Source organism: Panthera onca, chromosome B1 (genome assembly GCF_046562875.1).
Source record: "Panthera onca isolate mPanOnc1 chromosome B1, mPanOnc1 haplotype 2, whole genome shotgun sequence".
NCBI classification, from domain to species: Eukaryota; Metazoa; Chordata; class Mammalia; order Carnivora; family Felidae; genus Panthera; species Panthera onca.
In genome coordinates, this window is record NC_138342.1 from 178,113,560 (window position 1) to 178,137,150 (window position 23,591).

The 23,591-nt window shown below is 46.6% G+C and overlaps 1 long non-coding RNA gene across 2 annotated transcripts in view; it reads right to left on the reverse strand.

Annotated features, from left to right (window-relative positions):
* The window catches only part of LOC132691618 (uncharacterized), a 95,531-nt gene that overhangs the window by 49,396 nt on the left and 22,544 nt on the right, over positions 1-23,591 (reverse strand). Inside the window, exon 1 of one of the 2 annotated variants that reach the window (XR_013555020.2) lies at positions 2,880-3,309. The exons of the other annotated variant lie outside the window; for it this stretch is intronic. This is a non-coding gene — a long non-coding RNA (uncharacterized LOC132691618). Of the gene's footprint in view, positions 1-2,879; positions 3,310-23,591 lie in introns of those variants that run through there. 2 annotated transcript variants of the gene reach the window in all.

Consider the following 23,591-nt stretch of genomic DNA (forward strand, 5'->3'; position numbering starts at 1 on the left):
CTGGCTGGGAACTGGCAGGAGGGCTCATACATAACACCCAGTTTCTCCATCTGAGCTCAAAACCCATAGGGAGAAAGATACAGTCAACGGCTGGAGAGCCACAGGTCGGCTTTATTACGAATAAGACGGCACTCAGTGCGGATGTAGATCTGTAGCCTAAGGGGTGTCCCTGAAATGCCCAAGCAGATGAGAGCTCAGCAGTCCTCCCCCATGGGGATGGGCCCCTCTGCAGGCAAAGGAGCACCAGGATGGATCCCCCCTGTCTGCAGGCAGATCTGGAGCAGGAAGGAGCCAGGAAGAGCTGAGCCACAAAGACCGAGATTCTTCTCCTAACACACCGACCAGACAGCTGACTTCCTGCTAAGCCCGAGGGTTGGATGTAACTAAGGTACCTTAAAAGTAGCCCCCTCCTCATGGAAACATAAACCTAGGGAGGAAAGTCCCCCCACCCCTTAACATGCCCTATGCAGGCACAAAGCAAGGGTTAGAATCCCCAGTCACTGCATGGCAAGGCTTCCCTCATGTGCGCCTGGTCTACACGGACTAGGATCAGATACCTCTCTGAATGTCCTGGAGACTTCCAGGATGCGCATTGGTCATTTGCTGTCACCAGGCTTGGTTTTCCAGGCCCAGAGAGGCCTGTACGTTGCTATAGTGCAGACCGAATTCTGGGAACAGAAGAAGAAAAGTGTCTGTGTAGGTAAAGAGGGCAGCCCCAAACTTGCCTGTATGCCTGTGCTTACTGAGTGTTGGTCGTACCTCTAGACCAGAATGTTCGCTCCTTGAGACTAGGACACAGGCATGGTCTTTCTCAAAATTATCGCTGTCCGTCCTCAGTTTGCACACATGATGGTTCGGCGATCTGGTCCCCCTCTGTCCCATGTGACTAAAAAGTGGCAGACAGAGAGTCCCTAGGACCGTTCCCACCCATCATTATCGCCAACAACAGATCCCACAGTTGGAAGGTCACCTTGTCCAATCTCCTCCCCCATTCCCAAAAGATTCCCTCAGAGAGGCAGGGGCAGTGTGTGTGTGTGTGTGTGTGTGTGTGTGTGTGTGTGTGTGGAGGGGGGGAATTGGGGGAAGGAGGCCAAAAGGTACAAATGTCCAGTTAAAAGTTAAATAAGTCCCGGGGAGGTAATGTACAGCATGGTGATTATACTCTATTTTGTATTTGAAAAGTTTCTGAGAGAGTAGATCTTAAAAGCTCTCATCACAAGAAAATAATTATGAATATGTGAGATGATGAATGTCAACTTATTATGGCAATCATTTTGTCATATATGCATGCATCAAATCAATGTGTTGTACACCTAAAACGAATACAGTGTCATATGTCTGTTCTATCTCAATAAAACTAAACAAAAATTGGGGGCGCCTGGGTGGCCCAATCGGTTGAGCATCTGACTTCGACCGAGGGCAGGATCTCACAGTTTGTGAGTTCGAGACCCGCGTTCAAGCCCCGAGTTTGAACCCAGCCTCACTCACTTCGGATTCTCTGCCTCCCTCTTTCTCTGCCCCTCCCCTTCGCATGCACTCTCTCAAAAAGAAATACAACATTAAAAAAGGGAAACTGAACAAGAACTTGTTAAAATTCTCTCAACAATCCCTTTCAGAGAGTTGTCTGCAGAGCTTCTGTTTTCCATACCTCCTTTAGTAACGGCATTGAATCCCACATTCATTCCGGGACTATAATCTCAGTTAGCTGGACCCTTTGTGGTCGGATTGTGTTCAAGTTCATCTTAAGCTTACCTGGTGCCTCACCCCTTCTTTTAAAATGCTGTGGTGTTACAGAGCTTTCTAAAATATGTTGAAGGAGTTGAGGCTCTCCTTGCTGAGCCAGTTTGGTGGGGTTAATCTGAGACAGGACGACGCTAACGGGCTAGGGTTGAATATTTCGATGCAGGTGGGGGTTACAGTGGGAAGCCAGGTGGAGAACATGGGGGGACCCTCTCGAGGTTGCTAAGTCAGGCCACAAAGAGAAGAGGTCAGAGTCAGGGAGGGTTTCCCATTAGGGCCCAGAGTCACAAAGAGAAGGCCCTCAGGGGCAGAGAGGGAGCGGTGGGGTCTCAAGCACCAGTGAAATTCTCTTCACGAAATGAGGCTGCTGGGTGACTGTTAGTCTCCAGCGTTCTGCTTCCTTTTCAAATCCTGGCACCCTGCCGTATGAGCACCGGAACCTGGACACAACTACAGACGTTGCAACACCCACCAGAATAATTCTGAACCTCGTTGTCCTATGCCAGAAGACTTTGCCTATATTAAGGCATTAATTACTTCCGCGAAGCACTTCCATGTACCTAACAATGGTGGTAAAATATTGAACGAGGTCTAGCGCACCACGGATACAGATGGAATGGAAACTGGAGTTTTTGGTGTCCACATTATGGAAAGGTCAGTGTAATCGTATTTAGTCTCCTTTCCAACTGGCTTCTTGGCTATGCGGTGATGTTCACCAAGACTGGGAAGCTCTTCTTCTTACGGATCTCCACCCAGATCTGAGAAAATGCTGCTCTCCCCCTGACGGAAGTAGATGAGGTTAATCTTGCTTCTCTGTGTGGCTCTGGAGGGCACCCAGGATCTAGACAATGCGACTTTAGGAAATGAGGCTGCCTGTGAATCCAGTTTATTTTTGGACTCCTGAGGCTGGAACATTCACCAGAGCAAAATAAACACGTAGGAGGTAACTAATTCCGTGAACTGCCTTCTGACCACTGTTTCTCTCTCTTTGCCCTTTAATATAGTTGAAATGTCCCAGTTTGAGCTAGAAAATGAGTCTGTGCTTGTTGATGAAATCCAATTGTGTGGATAAGATGGTGTTCATAAATCCCCTGAATTCAGCCCTCTGGAATTTTCCCAGATTGAAATCAAGTACTCACCCTCCTGCCTGGCTTTCCAATTCCAAGTCAGCAGAATTTCCCATCACACACAGCCTGTACGTGACATTTTAGTGAGAGGTTATCATAGCGTAAGGACTGTGCGAGTACTTGGGGCTTATCTAATCGGGTTTTCTTGACGCTTGTTTTATTGCATTCAAATCTCACCACCTGATCAAGTGACTGCACTGTTTAGCCAGCTGTCGGAAAAGAGAGCTTCCTGACCAATCTCTGCCCTTGTTTTAAACCCATTCTCCCGCCAGGTAGAGGAGTTTCTCTTCCGGGTTTGGGCTATATCTTTCGTTCCCGCCTTGTCACTGACCTGGAAACCTGAACCCTAAACCATCTCTCCAGTTTTAGGAAACATTGCTGAATGGGGTAGGTGTTTGGTCAAGAAGATTCTTAAGCTCCCTTTCAAGTGTTGTTCTCAAATGTGGTTGCTACAGCATTCCTGCCCACTGCCACCAAAATAAACATTCAATAAATGTTCGTGGAATAAATGAATGAGTGAAAAAAGGAACACATGAATGAATCAATGAATAGAATTGTCAAGTGACCACAGCCTCAAGTCCTTCTCCTAAGTTCTCCCCGGAAAACCATTCTGCTTTGGATAAAAATTCATGCAAATCGGTCCTCTGATTCCAAGCACGCTCCCTGATACGCCAGAGGTCCAGGTAGGCCAACAAATGTTACTCTGGGGGTTCTCACACCATGGAGATGTAACCGATACCCTTCAAAACAGATCGGGTTCCGGGGCGCCTGGGTGGCTCAGTTGGTTGAGCGTCTGACTTCGGCCCACGTCATGATCTCACAGTTCGTGAGTTCGAGCCCTGAGTCGGGCTCTGTGCTGACAGCTCAGAGCCTGGAGCCTGCTTGAGATTCCATGTCTCCCTCTCTCTCTGCCCCTCCCCAGCTCATGCTCGCACTCTGTCTCTGTCAAAAATAAAAATAAACTTAAAAAACAAAACAGATCAGGTTAGCACTTCCCCCCATTAAGATGGCTATTATTTAGAAAAGGAAAGCAAGTGCTGGTGGGGATGTGGAGAACCTGGAACCCTTGTACGTTGCTGACAGAGATGAGAAATGGTGCAGCTACTGTGGAAAACGTTCTGACAGTTCCTCAAAGAGTTAGGCATAGAACTACCATGTGATCCAGCAATTAAACTTCTAGATCCTTATCCAAAAGAACTGAAGGCGGGACCTCAAACAGTTACTTGTGCATGAATGCTCATGGCAACATCACGCTCAATTGCCCAAAGGTGAAAATGACAACCAACAGGTGAATACGTAAACAAGATGTGCTTAATGTCTACGCGAAATATTATTCAGCTTTTAAAAGGGACATTTTGATACGTGGACGGTATGCACGAAACTTAAAAACATCGTGCTAAGTGAAATAAGCCAAACACAAAAGGACACATTTCGTATGATTCCACTTTTTTAGGAAATACCTAGAGTAGGCATATTCACAGAGGCAGAAAATAGAATAGAGGTTATCAGGGGCTGAAAGGAGTGGAGAATGGGGAGCTATTATTTAAGGGGTACAGAGTCACAGGTTGGGAAGATGAAAAAGTTCTGGAAATGGGTAGTGGCGATGGCTATACAATATTGCGAATGTACCTAACGCCCGTGACTTGTATGCTAAAAAATGGCCGTGATGGCAAATTTATGCGTATTATAGTGCAATAAGAATTAGTGAAAATAACTAAACAAAACGAAAGGGGTATGTAAGGGACCAGAGGTAGAAGAAGGACATCAGGTAACTTTTGCCTTAAAATCCTGCTAACCACAGGGGCTGGCATTTCATGGCACTCTCTCTCATATATCACGACCTCAAGCCTTACAACATCCCTGGGGGGGATTATTATCCCATTTCCCCAACGAATAAACTGAGGCTTAGAGATGTTGACTCACCCTACATCACGTCACTAGCCAGTAGCAGAGCCGTGACTCGAACACCTGTCTTCGCACTGGAAATGCAGAGCGCTTCCAGCCTCCCCCCCAGCCGCCTCCCTAGAGTGGTCCCCACGTCGCTTGCAGAAAGGCTGCCCACACTTAGGACCAGCCAGCGAGGCTGATGAGGCAGGGGGGTGTGAGGACCCCGAGAACAAGAGCTTGGCCTACAACCCCCAGCTGACCTCACTCTCACCCGCCCTAGGAGAGAAGGCAGGTCCCAAAGCCAACAGCTGCACCGAAGGCATTGAAAGGCGTTCGCTTTGAAGATAATATCTCGACTGTAAAATAAACAGAACCCTCAAGCCCCCCTTCCTCCTTAAGGCTTATATATTCAGGGATCTCTTCAAGGCATTTGACATCAACTTCTAATCTTCTGCACATAGAATCGCACACTTCTCCCACGGCCCCACAGGCAGTCTTTCAAGAAAACTTTCCCACAGTTTGACGTTTGAATCCAGCATCCTTGGTGTGAAATCAGTATCTGTGGGGATCACGAGGCATTTCCCCCACCTGGTAAAATTCATGCATATCATTTTTACTTTCTAGGTGAGGTTAATCTTTTCAGGGCCCCATTTACCACAGAGATAGCCATACATCTCCTGATTTTATGGTCGCAGAAGTCACTACATCAAACCATCCCCCGGCTTGTTCTGAGCAAAATGATCCATCTGTGTAATTAATCTTGACCACTCTCCTGCCAAAACCGGGCATGTTCAGCGCTGCCTGTTGCTGTCCATCGCAGCTTGAAAGGTGGCAACAAAGGCCCCTCCATCCTGATTTTCACCCCCAAGCCGTTCACCCGTGGACTTCTGTTGTTCTTGGCATTAACAGCAAGTGTGCTGTTAATTAAACTCACCAAATTGGTATTTTCAGACAGTGGCTGCCTCAGGGTGCCAAGGGCAGGCCATGCACACTCCGCCTACCGTCCATCTGGCCTTGATTTCCAGTACTCTGTCTCTGAAACAGTGAGTCTTGAGTTCCCAGGCCTGACAGCGTGTTCTCCCAAACACCTGCCCACTGCAGCCAGGGGGCGGTAGTGGTACCTAGTGGGTAGGAATAGGGGCTCAGAGACACTGCTGGGGTTTTAACTGCCACTCCACCATGAACAAGTCCTGCGACTCAGTTTCCTCGTCTATAAAATGGTGACAGTAATAGTTTGCCCACCTTTGAAGTGGTTGGGGTTCAACAGATTCTACTGTGTAAAGCATTTAAAATAGTATTGGCAGCAAAGTAAGAACTCAATAGAGGCCAGTCCCTACTGCTCTTAGTATTATTAATACGTACCAGAATATACAGAGCAATTCACCGAAATGCTAATCTTCAAAAATTTCCTGGCAGCACCTTGTCAACACCCACGATTTAAGTTCTCAAGGGCAATCATGTTGAGTGACCATCCTTGGCCTTCCCCAGATCCTCTATAAATCTTCAGAGGCTGCAGCAACTTGGAAGTCGAAGATTATGAATGTTCAACTGCCAGAGTTTTTGAGTCACTTACTCCTACACTGATTGTTTGAAGGGCACTTCATAATTTACAGGAAACTTTGCCCTCATAGTTCTCGTCGCCTGCCATATTGATTGAGCTCTTTGATGTCATGTGAGTTCTGGCGCTCCTTTTGCACATGCCTTTCTCTTTGTGTGGCATGGCTCCTTGAGGACATTTTGACTTTCCCCTATTCTCCATAACTCCTCATGTGGCTCATCCTTCTAGACCTTCATGCATTGCCTTAGGTTTCTCCTTCCTTAGGGACCTTCCCAACAGGTCTTGGCCCAGTCCGCACGACAGCATCTTGTATTCGTCACATCCCACTGTTGTCGCATGTTACTTTTCTCTGCTAGACCCTAAGTTCCTTGAGGACAGAGACCATTATTTCTTGTGTTCTCTCTGGTCCTTACCATAGTATTTGGCATCTCAAGAGTGTTCAGAAAATAACGTGAACCACCCCTTGAGGGATACAGAACTGGACAGGGAGGGTCCTTGGAGAGGAGAAGCAGTCAACATGACTGGGAAATTTGGGAATGGCTTCCCAGCATAAGTGACATGTGGAACTGAGCCTTAAAATTTTTTTTTAATATTTATTTATTTTTGAGACAGAGAGAGAGAGAGAGAGAGAGAGAGAGAGAGATAGTGTGTGAATGGGGGAGGGGCAGAGAGATAGAGGGAGACACAGAACCCGAAGCAGGCTCCGGGCTCTAAGCCTTCAGCACAGAGCCTGAAGCGGGGCTCGAACCCACAGACCATGAGATCATGACCTGAGGTGAAGTTGGTGCTTAACCAACTGAGCCACCCAGGTGCCCCTGGAACTGAGCCTTTAAAGGTGAGAATGATTTGGCAAGCAGAAGAGGGAAAGCAAGGGTCTCCAGACTCAGCAACTGATAGGAGTGAGTGAGACTCGGGTTGGAGATCTGCTGAGGCCAAAACCTGGAGGGGTGGGGAGCTGGAGGGAGGGAGCACTGGGCTGGAAGGAGGTGGCCAGGGTCTGCCGAGAATGGGAATCTGTTAAAGTATTTGAAGCAAGATAGTGTTTTAATTTTTTTAAGTTTATTTATTTTTGAGACAGACGGAGACTGCGCACGAGCAGAGGAGTGGCAGAGAGAGAGAGGGAAAGAGAGAAAATCCCAAGCAGGCTCTGTACTGTCAGCACAGAGCCCGACGTGGGGCTCGAACTTCAGAGCCGTGAGATCATGACCTGAGCCAAAATCAAGAGTTGGACACTTAGCCAACTGAGCCACCCAGGTGTCTGGATGGTGTTTTAGAAAGACCACACCTGAAACAGCCAGGTGTAGTGATGCGGCCTGAGCTCACATCCGCGGAGAACTCGGACAGATAGGTCCTTGTGCTGATATAGGCACTCGCCATCTCTGGAAAGACATACTCCAGAAACTGGTATCAGCGATTGGCCCTTCACAAGGGAGCTCTTTGGGCAGACAGGCGTGGTAGGAAGACAGTTTTTGTGACATTCTGTTTGCACGGTTTCTGTTTGCCCATGTGTTTGTATTATATTTTCTAAAAGAGTACAGGTTTTAAATAGCTGGTAAAACTGAGCATGAAAAATGAATTGACAAAAGGAAAGAAAGGAAGGAAGGAAGGAAGGAAAGGAAGACAAAAGGAAAGAAAGAAATGAATCATGCATGGCAATGTGAGAAAGTAAATCGGCGGGGAGACAGCGGGGACACGGAGGGGGAGGGGTGGTCATCGCCCACCCAGGGCTCTCCTGTCCAGATGGCCAAGCCCATGGCAGCCTTGAGCTTGCACGCTCCCAGACGCAAATTCTCAACCATAAATCTTATTTCAGGGGCGCCTGGGTGGCTCAGTGGGTTAAGCGTCCAACTTCAGCTCAGGTCATGATCTCACAGTTCGTGGGTTCGAGCCCCATGTCAGGTGCCGTGCTGACAGCCCAGAGCCTGGAGCCTGCTTCGGATTCTGTGTCTCTCCCTCTCTCTGCCCCTCCCCTGCTCACGCTGTGTCTCTCTGTCTCTCAATAAGAAATAAACTTAAAAAAAAATCTTATTTCAAACTGTGATCCCAGCCTCGAATGTTCAACAAGGCAAATTCCTCCTCAGTTGTCATCGGAGAAATGGCTGTCATTCCTCTGTTGACCTCCGCTCTGCCTCACCCCCATCGGCGTCCCCATCGGCGTCCTCAGCTGACAGAACCTCTGTGGGCAGGGTCTGCTTCCACTCAGCAGGTCACATTGCTGCAGCTCTGTGCTGAGGCCAGCCTCTCTTGGGGACACCAGTGGACACTAGCAGGAGGAAGGAGAAGAGGTGCTCCCTTCCTTGGAAAAGCACTTCGGAGTGTTGACCAGAGGCTTCCCCTCCCAGCCTCCAAAGCCTGCTGCTCTGTTTTCAGAACATTCGGAAGCTGACGACCAGGGTGAAATGCCATGTCATGTGAGAAGTCCAGATTCAGGAAGATCAAATCAACAGGGACACCTATCTGGACTCTTACAGTGGCCTTGGGCTTGTGACGAGCTAACAGTTTTGGGCTGCCAGTGAGAGAAATTTCTAGAAAAAAATATTCACCGTATTTTTCACTCAGGGACGTATCATTTAAGGTACTGATGGCAACACCAATACAGGTATGCCTCGGTTTAAGAAAACCCAATTTTAAAAACTCTGGACTTCGGAACTGGATGTTTTAAAAGAGTACATCAAACAAAAACGTAACTTTCCCAGGTCTGGTCTCAGGAAGACCTCTCCGGCCCTGTCTCGTCAATCTTGAGCAAATCATTTCACCCATCTGGGCTTCAGGTTTTCTTTTAGATCCACGGGATACATTTCAGCTGTCTCCTTAATTCTAGCAGCAAATATTTGCCCTTGGAAAACTTATTTGATTTATTCATCGATGCCGTTACCCGTTGACCTGAAGTACATCCAGCACTGTTTCTCAAGCTTCTGGCAGCTGGTCTGAGGTCAGGTCGGGGGGGGGGGGACCTGGGGCATTTCGATCACCCAGAGCTTTAGTCTTTCAAATATTGGGGAGGGGGCTGCTTCGTTTTGCTCTAAGAACACCCCCGGTGCCGCCCAGCATCTCACGACCCAAGCTGGGAGGTGCCCGTGATAGGGGCCCTCTTGGTGGCAGCAGGAACCTCCTCTTTTGCACGTGAATTTGTTGAGATGAAAACCACGCTTCTGACACTCCTCGCAGACCAGCGCTTGCGTCTGTCAGTTTTTCAAAAGCCTCTGTGGATGGGAGCTGGACTCCTGCTTGCTAACAGGGATCCGAAAGCGGTTTGAAAGAACTTGAACAAATTTTTCAAGATGTGCTTGCCTTTTAGGAATATGCAGCAAATAGTAAATATCGTTAAAATTAATTGCGCCGAACACACTCTCACAATTTAAATGGAATTGTCAGCTTTGCGTAATAAAAGGTTAAAATTATGCGCCGCACAAGGAATAAATTTGACCCGATTATTTGACTCAAAATTAAATTAAAGACTGAATGCACTTACATGTTAATATGTTTTACATTGTTATATGACTTCCCTTAGAGTCATTTATATCTCAGCCATATTTCTTTAAAGCAGGTAATGTAAATTTGCTACTTCTAGTGTCTTTTACATTCCCAAAGCATACGATATTTCTTCTAAATAACTTTGTTTGCTGGTGATAATAGTTCATGCATCTTAGTATTTCTTTTTTTTTTTTTTTTTAATGTTTATTTCTTTTTGACGGGGGAGGGTGGGAGGCACAGAGAGATAGGGAGACACAGAATCCAAAGCAAGGTCCGGGCTCCCAGCTGTCAGCAGAGAGCCCGACACGGGGCTTGAACTCACAAACCGTGAGATCATGACCTGAACTGAAGCTGGATGCTCAACCAACTGAGCAACCTGGGCGCCCCTGCATCTTAGTATTTCTAACATTTGCTCTCTCTTTCTCTCTCAGATTCACATGGAGAACAATCTATTTCCATATGGTCTTTAATCTGGGGTGACCCTATTGGCCATCGTAGCAAATGCTGAAGATACTGATCCTTACTCCTCCCTGTCCAACAGATCCTGTGGCGTGGAAAGACCAGACAAAAGAAAAGACCAACTGGCCTGGACTTTTATTTAAGTCAGGCAACCCAATACGAGAGCCCTGCTCCCATTCTCAGCCTTCCACCTCTGCCTTGTTCTTCCCCTCCTCTCTGTATCCTCTTCGTACTATGCCCACTGTCCGTGGTCTTGCTCACCTGCTTGCTCTCGTGGCCCCCTCCCACACTCACCCATCTTGAAGCACTGACCCTGTGGACAGGGTGCTCCCCATTGTAGGCCTCCATCTCTAGCCTTGGCTAGACGGATGGATGGACAGCTAAGCTTCCCTCTCACTCCCTGGGCTCAGTCTTTTGCCGAATATTTCCTATGTCTGTCATGCCCACGTGCTCAGCTCTTTGCTGAGGGTGACAGGAGGGATTCACCCTGGTCCTGGAGCACCTTTTATTCATGGCGGTGGGTGACCAGAGCACATGGATGAAACTAACAGGAGACAGAACCAAAAGACCATCACCCTGGGCTGGGTTCCTAATGTACAGGAACTTCTTAATGTGAGCAGCCCTCGGCCAAGACCACAACCAAACCATCCTGTGTGTCTACAGACCATCCAGACCCTAGAGAATGTGCATCTGCTTTCTTAGTACCGAGTCACTATGTCACGAAACGAGCTGGACTCAGAAGAGCACAGGCAGAAGGCAGTGACACTATTTTCTCTGTGCTAAGTTGACTGCTTCTTCTTTGCTCCTGGATGAAACCCCAGGCAGGTGCTGTGGGATTAACAAACCTCATGTTTCAGATAATAAAGTGTCCAGGTCAATCCAGATATCCATTTGGCATACAATTTACAAGCCCTCGCTTCCTGCCAGATTGGGCCTGATACAAGATTAGGAACCGGAGGTGAAGTCAACTCCGTGATTGGCTTCCCTCACGACTTTCACTCCTCCTGTCGGATTCAGGCCACCCCGGAACCGGAGGAGAGTGAAAGGAAGGGAAGCGGGAAAGAAAGGACTTGCTTGATTGTCACCATTATCATCTGCTGTCAGGCTGATTCTTCGTCCTGTGCAGCATTTTTGTGGGTTCTCTGGGGGGGTCTTCCCCCGGCACCTTGCTTAACCTCATGGGGCTCTCCAACTCGAACTCTTTCAAAGAAGTTACAGTCGTACCCAGTTGGCCACGCACCCCCCGTGCCCGTCGCCCCTGGTATACCCCACGTTAGGGTACCTTTGCCTTTTCATCTTGTCTCTTTACTTGGCTTCCTGGCAAGGAACTCCAACCTCCCACCTTCTCTTTGGGCTTTCCAGATGGAAGGCAGACATCAGTCTACACCCACACAATTCCGGGCCACACAGGTGAAGCTCTCTGAGTGGTGTCTGAAGTCTCTCTCACTTTGCTTAGGTTGAAGGGAAGATACGTTTTCTCTTCCTCCCAAGCCAGGGTGAGGACAGGGCGGTGGGGACGCCCAGCTACTGACAACTGTCTTCAAGCTAATCCTTGCTACTGGCTGCTTCGACTTCCTAATAAGTTCCTGGCCTCCTCTTTGAAACTCTTGAAGTGGGTGGCAGGCAGAGCAAGTTTTGGACCACTCCTTTGCCAGCCCCACACAGATGGTCTAGCACCCTCTTTGGGGGAGTTCTCAGCTTTGGGGGCTCACCCAAATTTCAATGCAGGAAGAGGGTCACATTAATATCCTATTACAGTTACTACTTAGGAAACTATATGAGAGAATTGAAAAGTCATTTATAGTCAGAGAGCTTGTAGAAAGCTAATTGTGCTAAATTTTGCCCTGTTTTTATCCTGCATTGATTTCTCAGGTGGGTGAGGATCACACAAAGACTACTGAACGTACTAGGGGTGTTCAGAAGGGAACACTGGACACAATTTTTGGAAAGGAGATTTCAAAGGAGGAAACGTGCATCTCAAATGTTCCCATGCGAGGCACTAAAAGGGACACGGGGCCTACGGTACTCTGAAAGTCAGAGTTATAACAAATGCTCGGGTGACAAAGACAAGGGGCGAGTCTCTAAAGAAAGCCATGTGGTCGTAGAGTATGTCCCGTTGAGCTGGGCACCCAAAGGACATGGGCGTAGGCTACAGGGAGACCACAGGCAGAAACACACAGAGAGGAGCAGCCCGAACCTGGAAGGGAAGTAGAAGGAGAGTCAGAGGCCATGATGAGTTGAAGCTTGTGAACAGTCAGGACAGCACATGTTCTGTGTTCAATGCAAAACAAACAAACAAACAAACAAACAAATCCACTAGGTTCCACTAGGCTCAGTTCTATGCACTTATATTTGAACGTGTCTGCGCATCACAACGACTAGGTACTACTATTATCTGTATTTTACAGGTGGGGAAATGGAGGTGTGGAGAGTTCAAGCAATTTGCCCACAGCCAGACAGCTAGAGCGTGGCAAAGTCACGATTCAAACCCAGGCACCCAGGCTTCGGAGACCACGCCCTAGACTCCCACCCACTTCCTCTCTGTTAGTTCGTCCATTCTGAGTTCTACCAGGAGCTCTGATCCTCTGAGGGGGTGGATTGTGTTTTGCTCACATTTGTAATCCGAGGCTTTAGCTCAACGTCTGGCGTGCAGCACACCCCAAGTTTGTCCAATTGAATTAAACAAGTGTAACAGGTAGGATGAGCGCCTCCTGTGTCCTGCTTTTGCCAAAGCCTCCAAAGGCTTTTAGAAAGTATTATCTACTTTCTAAAGAGAGGGGCTGGCCACATCCACCTTGAACTTACAGGAGCCCGAGCAGACCCAGCAACCCCCTATGCATATGGCTTGTGGCTCTTAGGAGAGAAGAAGATTTCTTTGCACTTGTGGCCCCACAACATCTCCATTTCCCCACCTGTAAACATGGAGGTGGGGCCCCTCCCCTTCCTCCCCACAGCCTCCTAGGAGAAGCGAGGAGGGACCCTAGGGAACCATTGGTGGGTATTAGAGTTTTCTTTTAAGGAAGGGGGTGCTTACACCTCACTTGCTGGCCAGGTCCTGGCTGATCTACCCGACCTCTGGGGCCTTCCTTGTGCTATGGCTGGACGAACACAGGAGGGCCCCTGGGAGAACGTGATATACAGTTCTTGGGTTTGCTGGTCATTAGACTCTTCCCTCAAGTGGCCTGAAGGTAGGGATTGGCTGAAGCCCCTACAGGTGGCTGGGAGAGGAGAGAGGGCAATGGTAGGAATGCCTTGCAATGCCCTGGCTTGAAAAGGACCACAGCCAAGAGGGCTACCAGCTTGGACGAAGGGAGCCCAGGAGCAAACTGCAGAGAGGCAGAGCTGAGGGGCATCCTAAGAGGCCATCTAAAAATGCATTGCCCCCACTGGACGGTAGTGTCTTCCTGAAAAATCCGTGTGCATCTGAAATAGAGTGGGTTGGGGGTGAGGGGAGTGATAGTGGTAGGGAGGCGTACCTAATGAACCTACAAAAGGATCCCCTGGGAATTTTCCAGTGTGTGCACATTAGCAGTAAGGGGGGAGCAGTACACAGCTGAGAAAAGTACAAACCCATAGGCCCTTTTCCCTGGCATTGGCCTTGGCCCTGGCTCTGGAGTAACCAGAAGTAGCAGAGAGAGCACCGGAGGGGCAGGTCTCAGACCTGAGCTCAGGTGGTGGGCTGGAGAGAACAGAGAAGCTTCTGCTGAACGGAGGGAGCAAAGTTTTGATTGGATTGTGCTGGACTTTCTAATGCTTGAAAGTGACCAGGGCACGGTAAGATCTGCTAGAGATGCCACCAAGGCATGGGGACAGGAGAGCCGACTGAATGGGCCTGAGGGAGACCGTGGAGGGAGGAACACAAAGCTACTTCCTGATTTCCTCCTACCAAATCTGGCCTGTTCAATAACCCACCACACAAGGAAGTTTCCAGAATGTTAACAGGTAACACTGAGTTTTCCAATTTTAAGACACACTTTTTTTTTTTTTTAACATTTTTAGTATTTCTGAAATCTGGTGCCTTATAAATCCAAATGCACATTTACTATTTTTCCCCCTGAAAACATTTTTTGAATTTATGCTGCCTTAAAATATATTGCATTTTAGGACTGAGACTGTTTTGTGGAGCCATTTAGAGGTTTTACAAGTTTTCAAGTGCTCTCACTTGCATCACTGCAAGTTGAATGTCACTCTCTGACCTTCTGGCTCTAGGAAGTTGTGTTGTCCAGCCTAGGTTGGGGTGTCAGAAAACGGGCAGGATAGGAATGAACAGTGAATGGCCGGAGACCGTAGGGCAGAAAGTACAAGGATCTCCCACGCCCATTCCCCGCAAAAGATGTCCCGGGAACCACAACACAACACAAGGTTTCAGAAACGGACCAAAGGGGGAGGTGGGGGTGAAAATCCAAGCTAGAGTAAAGGGTTGGTGGCACAGCATTGTGAGAGTGAGTCCAGAGAGATTTTAAAGGATGGAACCTTACAAATTAAAATGAAGCAAGACAAAACAAAACAACAACAACAAGTATCCATTCATCTATTGATGGATACTTAGGTGTTTCCTTATCTCGGCTATTGTAAATAATGCTGCAGTGAAGGGGGGGGGTGCGCGGCGTAGATATTTCTTCAAGATAGTGGTGTTGTTCCCTCTGGGTATATACCCAGAAGTGCGATTGCTGGATCATATGGCAGCTCTGTTTTTAATTTTTTGAGGACCCTCCGTACTGTTTTCCACAGTGGCCGCACCAGCTTACATTCCCACCAACAGTGCCCGAGGCTTCTGTCTTCTCCACATCCTCGCTGACATTTGTTATCGCTGTGAGGTGATGGATGTTAATTAAACTTACGGTGGTCATCGTTTTGCAATATATACATACATCAAATCATTATGTTGTACACCTCGGAATAATACAATGTTATATGTGAATTATACCACAATAAAACTGGAAAAATAAGCTATGGCAAAAAAAATTTTTTTAAAAAGAGTTGTAAGTGCATTGGGTTGGTTCTATTGACAAAAAGGGAAGCTAAGGGGGCCAAGATAGTATAGATAGTCACAACTGTGTAAATTTAGCCTAAGAAAAAGTTAAGTTGAACACTTTAAAATAAGGTTAAGCAATTTGCTCAAAGTCCCGCAGCTAATAGCCAACGTCATGAATCACCCCCAATTTTTCTTCAATTTTATCCTTTAATGCAAAAAGCCTTTAAAATGAAAATGAAATAAGACAAAGACACATAAGGAAAATAAAGCTTAGGATGGTAATGAAATCGTGCAAAACATCTAGCTCCAGATCAGAAATACAGCCTTCTGACACAGCCATGCTTCTCATTGGGGCCAGTGACTGACCTTGACATTGCATGACAGCAGGACTTCTTGCCAAGCCTGGATAAGGCTTAAGAATCCTGCCAGGGTCGCGCCTTGGGCAATAACCACCAACTGGACCTGTCTGCCCCCACAAAGTTGCCTCTACTACATGAATTTTGCCCTCCCCGGCCTGGATGTGATCTCACAGCGTCCAGGAAGAATTTAGAGGCAGATCCTAGAACCTTTGTCATAATCTCTGAGACATCTTGGGGAAGGAGATCTCCCAAATTTCAAAAAGGACACAGGAGGATTGCTACTTCCTGGCAAAATTCTAGAATTGAATATTAAACAGAGGAACTGAGGCTTCTTAGAAAATAAAGATCTGAGAGTCCACAAAAACAAATCATGCAATAATAACCTCTTTCTCTTTTCATAGTGTTTCTATCCTAGCACGTAAGGGGAATTCACAGACAGAGTCAGGCGTTGGATAAAGTTTCTTAAAAACAGGTAGAAATGTATTCATTGAATGAACGACGGTTTGGTAAACTCATACATGATTGAAAGCCTATACCCAAAGAGAAAAAGCTGTTCCATGAGTAGGTATTAATAAATCATTGTCAAAAGAGAAGGAACATTCATTTATTTATTTTATTGCCTATATTGCAGTCAACATTCCTATTAATGATTTGAGGCGATAAAAAAATATCTGTTGGCGGAGTTAACTGACATTTCTGACAAGAACATGATTACTTGGGGAAAATAACAGATGTCTGATCTTTATTTGTGGGTAAGGATGATTTATACCCCTTGTTTATGGAGAACAATGGCTTGTAGAATATCCTAATTTATACCCCAAATCTTGTTTTTGAATTTTTTTTTTTTTTTTTCAACGTTTTTTATTTATTTTTGGGACAGAGAGAGACATAGCATGAACGGGGGAGGGGCAGAGAGAGAGGGAGACACAGAATCAGAAACAGGCTCCAGGCTCTGAGCCATCAGCCCAGAGCCTGACGCGGGGCTCGAACTCATGGACCGTGAGATCGTGACCTGGCTGAAGTCGGACGCTTAACCGACTGCGCCACCCAGGCGCCCCCCAAATCTTGTTTTTGGACGAAGGGAGAAGGAACTTCCACGCTTGGAAGCTACTTTTGACTATCCCAGGTCCTTGGATGGTACAGTATGGATGTTGCTTCATAGTCGTAAAAGTATCATCTGATCAAACTTCGTGTAGCTTTTGGTTGTTTCTTCTGGCTAAACATCCTAAATTCTTTTAAGGTGTCATATGTCGTGACATTTATAGTTTTAGCCTCCTACACTCTGTGCTCTGAACACAGTCTAGCTTATCAATGTCCTTCTTAAGACATGACACCTGATTATCAATTCCAATACTCCAGGTGGGGTTTAATCACCTAAGAGCACAGTGTAATGATGTCCAGACTTGATCTAGAAAGTATCAAAACAGTCTAGTATCACATCAATTCTTTAGTATGTGCTTCATACATTTGGTTTCTACTGACTTGTGAACTGAAGTTCTTAGATCTTTTTCATTTGAATTGCTGTTGAAACAAGTATTCTCCCCCTTGTCCCCGTTGATTTTTTGGAAACAGAATGCATGGCTATACATTTACTCCTGTTACATTTGAACTTACTAATTTTAGCTTAATACATCAGTTACAAGTTTTTAAAAATTTGAATGTATCACCAGTGTATTAGTTTAGCACAGCTCATCTGCAGTATTCAACAAAAATTTTTGTGCTTTGGATATTCTGGGCATGGCAAAAGCAACAAAATTTAGGTTACGAGTTCCAAATATTTGTAATCCACCATAGAACCAGTATCTATTTATTTAAAGATTTTTATTTTCTATTTTTTTAAGTTTATTTATTTTTGAGAGAGAGAGAGCGCATGTGCGTGTACACGAGTGGGGGAGGGGCAGAGGGCAAGGGAGCGTGAGAGAGAATCCCAAGCAGGCTCTGCACTGTCAGCACATAGCCCGATGGAGAGTTCAATGTGGGGCCCAAACTCACAAACCATGAGATCATGACCTGAGCTGAAATCAAGAGTCAGATGCTTAAATGACTGAGCCACCCAGACACCCTAAAAGATTTTTAAGAAGATTTTTAAATAATCTCTATAGCCAAAGTGGTGCTCAAACTTGCAACCCTGAGATCACCAAGCCAGCCAGGCACCCCGAACCAGTATCTTTGAGAAGTCATGATGAAGGAATTCTAGACAGTGGGAATGTATCCCTACTTCCAGCAGATTTCTCTCCAAGCATCACTTTGTGAAGCAAGGTTGTCCTGAAACAGGCCACCAAGCGTCCCCTTGCACTCTGCTTACCAGCTCCCAACCCTGCTTATTGCAGACAAAGGTTAGGTTCACGTTTTTCTAATTGTCTAAACAAGCTCTTCCGAAACTAGATCTTCCAATGACCCCGGTCCTGTCAAATGTCCTGGATGCACATGTCACCTCTCATGCCTTTGATGCTGGTGGCTTGAACTTTTTGCCCTACCATTAATTAATCACTGGAATGAATAAATATGGAACAGTCAGGCATTCCTTGGGGGGGGCATGGTAGCAAGAAAAAAATTCTCAGAGTGAGGAGAGCTGATTTTTCCTAAAGCCTGGCTGTGTGACGGAGAGGAAATCATGCCACATCTCCAAGCTTTGGTTTCTCTGTCAGCTGGGGCGGGGAGGGGGGGTGGGGCCTGGCCAGGCGAGGATGCATCTCGACCATGGGATTGGCAAAATAACCACAACTCTTCCTTTTGCATGAGAGCTATTAAAGTGGAGCATAGAGAAAAATGATTATAGTTGAACAAATAGTTGTAGACAGTATGCTCATGTAACCACTGGGAGATCCTTTGGGAACTGCTTAAAATGCTCAGATTGAAAGTTCAACGGGGTGCCTGGGTGGCTCAGTCAGTTGAGCATCCAACTTCGGCTCAGGTCATGATCTCACGGCTCATGAGTTCGAGCCCCGCGTCGGGCTCTGGGCTGACAGCTAGGAGCCTGGAGCCTGCTTCGGATTCTGTGTCTTCCACTCTCTCTGCCCCTCCCCTGCTTACTCTCTCTCCTTCTCAAAAATAAAATAAAAACATTAAAAAAAAATTAAAAGTTCAACGCCAAAGTGAACTCACCGATCCCAGGTTGTCAGCTCACAAGAGCTGAGGGCCCCGGGCCTCCGTCTGGCTGATTTCTCTCTTCCAAGGCTGGAAAGTGTAAATGGCCACCTGCATGCTAAGTGGTCCTGCCTTGCCCCGGCTCCAAAGGAGCAGGATGGAGAACCTCCCAAAGGAACAGGAGAACAAGGGGCTTGCTGAGGTCACCGTAGGCTTCAGCCAGGGGTCCAGCCCTGCCCTCTGTCCCACTGGAAAGGCCAGCCCCAGGAAAACTTGAGAAACAGGGACACACATCATTGGAGCTCTTCCGATCCCTCTCAGGTGTCCCTATTAGTTACCTAACTGTCTTCTTTTTGATAAGGACAGGAATGCATTCATTGCCGTTGTCACACACAATCCCAGTAAGCCGCAACCAAGAGTGAGCTGAAAAGGGCTTACAGAGTAAATGCTGGAGAACACCCTGCCAGGCCAGAAGGGAAGGAGCTCCGAAGCCGAGCGACAGGAAGAAAAGCGGAATACGTCCCTCTGCCCCCTCTCCCCTTGCCCCAGGGATGGCCGCAAGGTCACTTCAGCACAGGCACCTTCCAGCGGGGCTCACCAGCTGTCATCCGTCCTCCCTTCTCCCTCCTCCAGGCCGGTCTCCCTCAGAGGTCCAGGAGTTTGGTTCATGGGCCTAGACGCACAGCTAACAAGAAAGTGCATCCAGCAAAAACTAAATCAAACCTAAAAGTGTGCATTTGAGTTTGCTGCTGCTCCTCACACAGGTACTACAGCAAGTTCGTGGTTGAGTCTAGGTGAGCACGGAACTCACAGCAAGACACTTCTATGGACACCCCAAACCTTAGCTGGTGTCATCATTGTTATCAATGACAATTTAAGGCCACCTCACCGCTGAGGGCTAAATACGGCAACATCTACCACCTGCACTGTCTGTCCCTTCAACTGCTTCCTTTTTCTCCATAAGAATTAATACCATCAGACACACTGTATTTTTTCTCATTTGTTTGTGCGCTGCCTGGCGACGTCCCATGGAGTGTCATGTCCATGAAGGCAGAGGCTCTGTTTGGTTCATTGCTATAGAGCATAGATCGGCACCTGGCACACAGGAGGTTCTCAGTAAATACTTGTGGTGGATGAATGAATGAATGAATGAATGGTATTTATAACAATACTTGACACATAAGAGGTCAAGCATTGGGTAAATAAATGAATGAAGAGCATTTAGATTGGCACATAGGAAGCACTCCATGTTGAATGAATGGATTGAAGCATTTAGAATAGTAACAACACAGAGTAAACGGTAATAATCTGTTTATTATTCAAATATCAAAATTCCATCAACACAGGCTACTCCTTTCCCCCATACCCTCGAAGGACAGGAGAAGCTCCTAATTTGGCAGAAAAGGAAGGTCACATCAGCCCATTCCTGAGATCTCCTGTTTCAGAGGGCCCGAGGATAGGAACTGGGAACACAAGGACCCTGTATGGGACTGAAGGCTTTCCTTGTACGTCCATACAGAGGTTTCCGTGATTCTCATCTAATCTGACTGTGGATCTCCAAATATTTGAGGGTTACCAGTATCATCTGCTATTCCCAGATGCAACATTCCCTTTCTATCAGATTAAGGAGCACAAGAAAGGGAAGTCTCAAGACGTAAAACCTTTTTGCTGTTGGTGTTAATGAATGAAACACCACCATTCAAGAGCTTAGCTTTTAAACCCTGAAAGTGTGTAAGCAGGATGCTTGAATTCGCAAAAAGTGTTAGGATCGCTCCAAGGATTTATCAGCTATTTACTTGTTAGTGTGAATTCGTTTGCTCCAAACTCCTTATTGATGCCAGTCTGAAGTCGAGAATGGGGGTTTTGCTTGGGACGAAGAAAGACTGAGGGAGGGGAATTTTATAGCCAAGCCAGCAGGGGAAAGAACAGTGGAGGCGTTGTTGCAAATATTTGGGTCTTCGAATGACAGAGTCAAGCGGATAGGAGGAAAGAAGTTTGGGGGCGAGGGTGGGATCGAATGTAAATTTCTCCCAAATGAAAACCAGGCATCACCAACGTTGACTGTGCTCATTGTGTGAGGCCAGGAAAACCAATTCTCATGACCCTGTTCCAGGGCAATGGTTTGATGCTAATTCAGTTGGGCAGCTGGAACCCAAGGGAAACCTCTATGTAAATGTTCCTCCAAACTTATTTTTTCTTTTCGCTCCTTTGAAGGGTGTCAGTTTGCAAGACTAGGTCAATACTCAAGCAGTCCAACCGAAGCATCTAAGTATACCGTGCTCTGTGGCCAGGGATTGGCCTCGATTCAGTAAACGCACAGGCCTGGCAGCATTTGCCTGCCTCTCCCCTACTTGCACAGACGTTTTATTACTTCTGTAGGCGGAGCACGTCACCTCTGCAAATGCTGGCTCTTATCTGGAAGCAGCACCGCCATCCCCTTGCCTTGACTCTGCAGCTACAGAGATGTTTAGGAAGCATCCACTATCCTCTGCAAGGATCAGGGGAGTTGCATGAATAAAGTTATACACAGGAACCACATTTCAAGAACACTCGCCAAAGGAAACCTGAAAGTCAACCAATGAGGGGGCTGGTTTGCAAAGTTTATTTCTAGATTCTGTTCCTTGATGGGTAGTCTACAAGACCAAAGAAACCTGAGGCAAAAATGATAAATCTCCAGGGCTGCTTAGAGACCTGTGATGCCTATTTGGGCTCTCAGAAAACTTAAAGTCATCAACACAAACAATTTGCAGGTCCTTCCATGTCCTGTGCTATGTTCTAACCAAGAGGTCCACAGCCCTACCCTTAAGCCATCACCTGCCATGGTGATGAGCCCTCACCTCACTAAAGCAATCGGTCCATCCTTGGTTAACTTTGCCTGCCAGAAAAATCCTTTATGACTGGCAAGAACAGGCAACTCAAGTTAATGATACATTTAATTTTACAGAATTAATTATGATTTTTTTTATGATAGTAGGGATAGCTCTAAGTACTCCCATTTTGGTTCTTACAAATCCATGGTGGTCACTGCTGATAAAATCCAAGTCTCAAGGTCCATAAGAGTGGCCCCTCCACCCTGCACTGGATGCTGGGAGCCTTAACAACAGGCAGGTTGGACTCTGTTAGCCATGGATAACTAACAGTTACCAGTGATGCAGTATTTATCACAAGATGGGCATTACGCCAGCTGCTGGCCCATACATGGATCATTCCATTCCCACCATAGCCCTTTCAAAGAGAATGGCATTACCTCCATGTTTCAGATTAAAACCAAAAACAAAAAAAACAAAAAATTGAGGTTAGGTGACAATGTGAGTCAGCTGAGACTTGAAGCCCAGTGGGTTTGATTTCTAAGTTCAGGCCCCACACATAATGTTCCCACTGAGGGTGGTCCTATCCCCAGCCAGTCTGCATGGACCCTTCAGGGCTGGGCTGGATGACGGCAACAAAGGAGTTCTCAGCTGACCACAAAATGACCTGATTGCAGCCATCACAAGGTCATTTCCGTTCTGATTTCTCCGCAGCCTAGTGGAAATGTGACCTGCCAACTGTCAATGCCTGAAAGGGATTCCAAGAAAGCACTAATATGCAATGGCATATCTGGATTGTCTTAAAAATTGTGAGGCATACCTTTATCTTTTATATAACATTGAATTGAATAACAGACTTGCCAAGTTAGTTGGGACTTTGAAGATCATCTAGTCCAGGCTTCTTCCTGATGTACCCATTGGGAATAACTTTACAAAGAAGGAACTGAAAATTGATGGAAACCAACCAAACATGAACGTGGACATGAACGTGGCTGGCGGGGCTAGAATAATTGCTTTTGCTGTCCAGCACCTTTGGGGAAGACAAGAGAACCTGAGGTCCGGTTGTTTCCTTGGAAGGATTTGGAGAGTGGGGAAATGAACAGAGCTGAGTTGGAGTCCTACTGAGCTCTGGCAGTCTGTCTCAAAGTCTCCATGAACCAGCTCCCGTTCCACAGCTCTGTATATTGAGGCAAAGGATAGAGAAATATCCCTGAGCATATAGAAGGTTCTCTGCTAGCTACATGGAGCTAAGAAGAAAACTATCACCCACACTTTTCCTAGAAACCATTCAAGATGAGAAAGGTGGGGTCAGTGGCAGTCCCTACTGTGTGAGGATGACCGCTACCCTTTCAGGAACCCCAGCTGTCTGGATACCCTTCCATTTCCTGACCAGTTGTCTGCTTCCTCCTAAGTTAGTTCGCATCTGCAAGCCCCAGGTTTCTTAAAATCTGCAGAAAGAGAATAACAAATGTATTTCTCTCCCAGGATTCCCGTGAGGGTTAAATAAGACAATCTTAGTAAAACTTGTGAAAATAAACTTGGGAAAGACCTTGGCACGTAGAAAGCCCTCAGCTTACACTGCTTGCCATCATTATTATCACTCTACCTACTGGCAAAAGCTAGACACGTCTTAGGGAAACACTTTTCGAAAAAAAGGGGGAAGCTTTATGTTGTGTTTCACTTTCTTTTTTTCCCCCCTTGCATTGTTGTTGCTGTTGTTGTTGTTGTTTTTTTAATATAACGTATTGTCAAATTGGCTAACGTACTGTGTGTAGTGTGCTCTTGGTTTTGGGGGTAGATTCCCGTGGTTCATGGCTTACATACAACACTCAGTGCTCACTCTCTCTTTTAAATTTTCTTGAACCATCTAATGTACCAGTTTTCTTATAATTCAGGCTATGGGGTATTTAGAACTGATGGTGAGATTGAACTTGATTGAGATTGTAGATGTGACCCCAGCCCAATGGGGGTGGGGGGGACAGCAAGGAGAGGAGAAGGTGAAAATATAAATGAGGGAATTTTAGGGATTCTTGTCTCGTTTCCTAAATACCTCAACTGAGAGGGACTATTTCTGCAATGTTTTTTCCTAGGAGGAAATTTTACAGTGTCCTTAGTTAA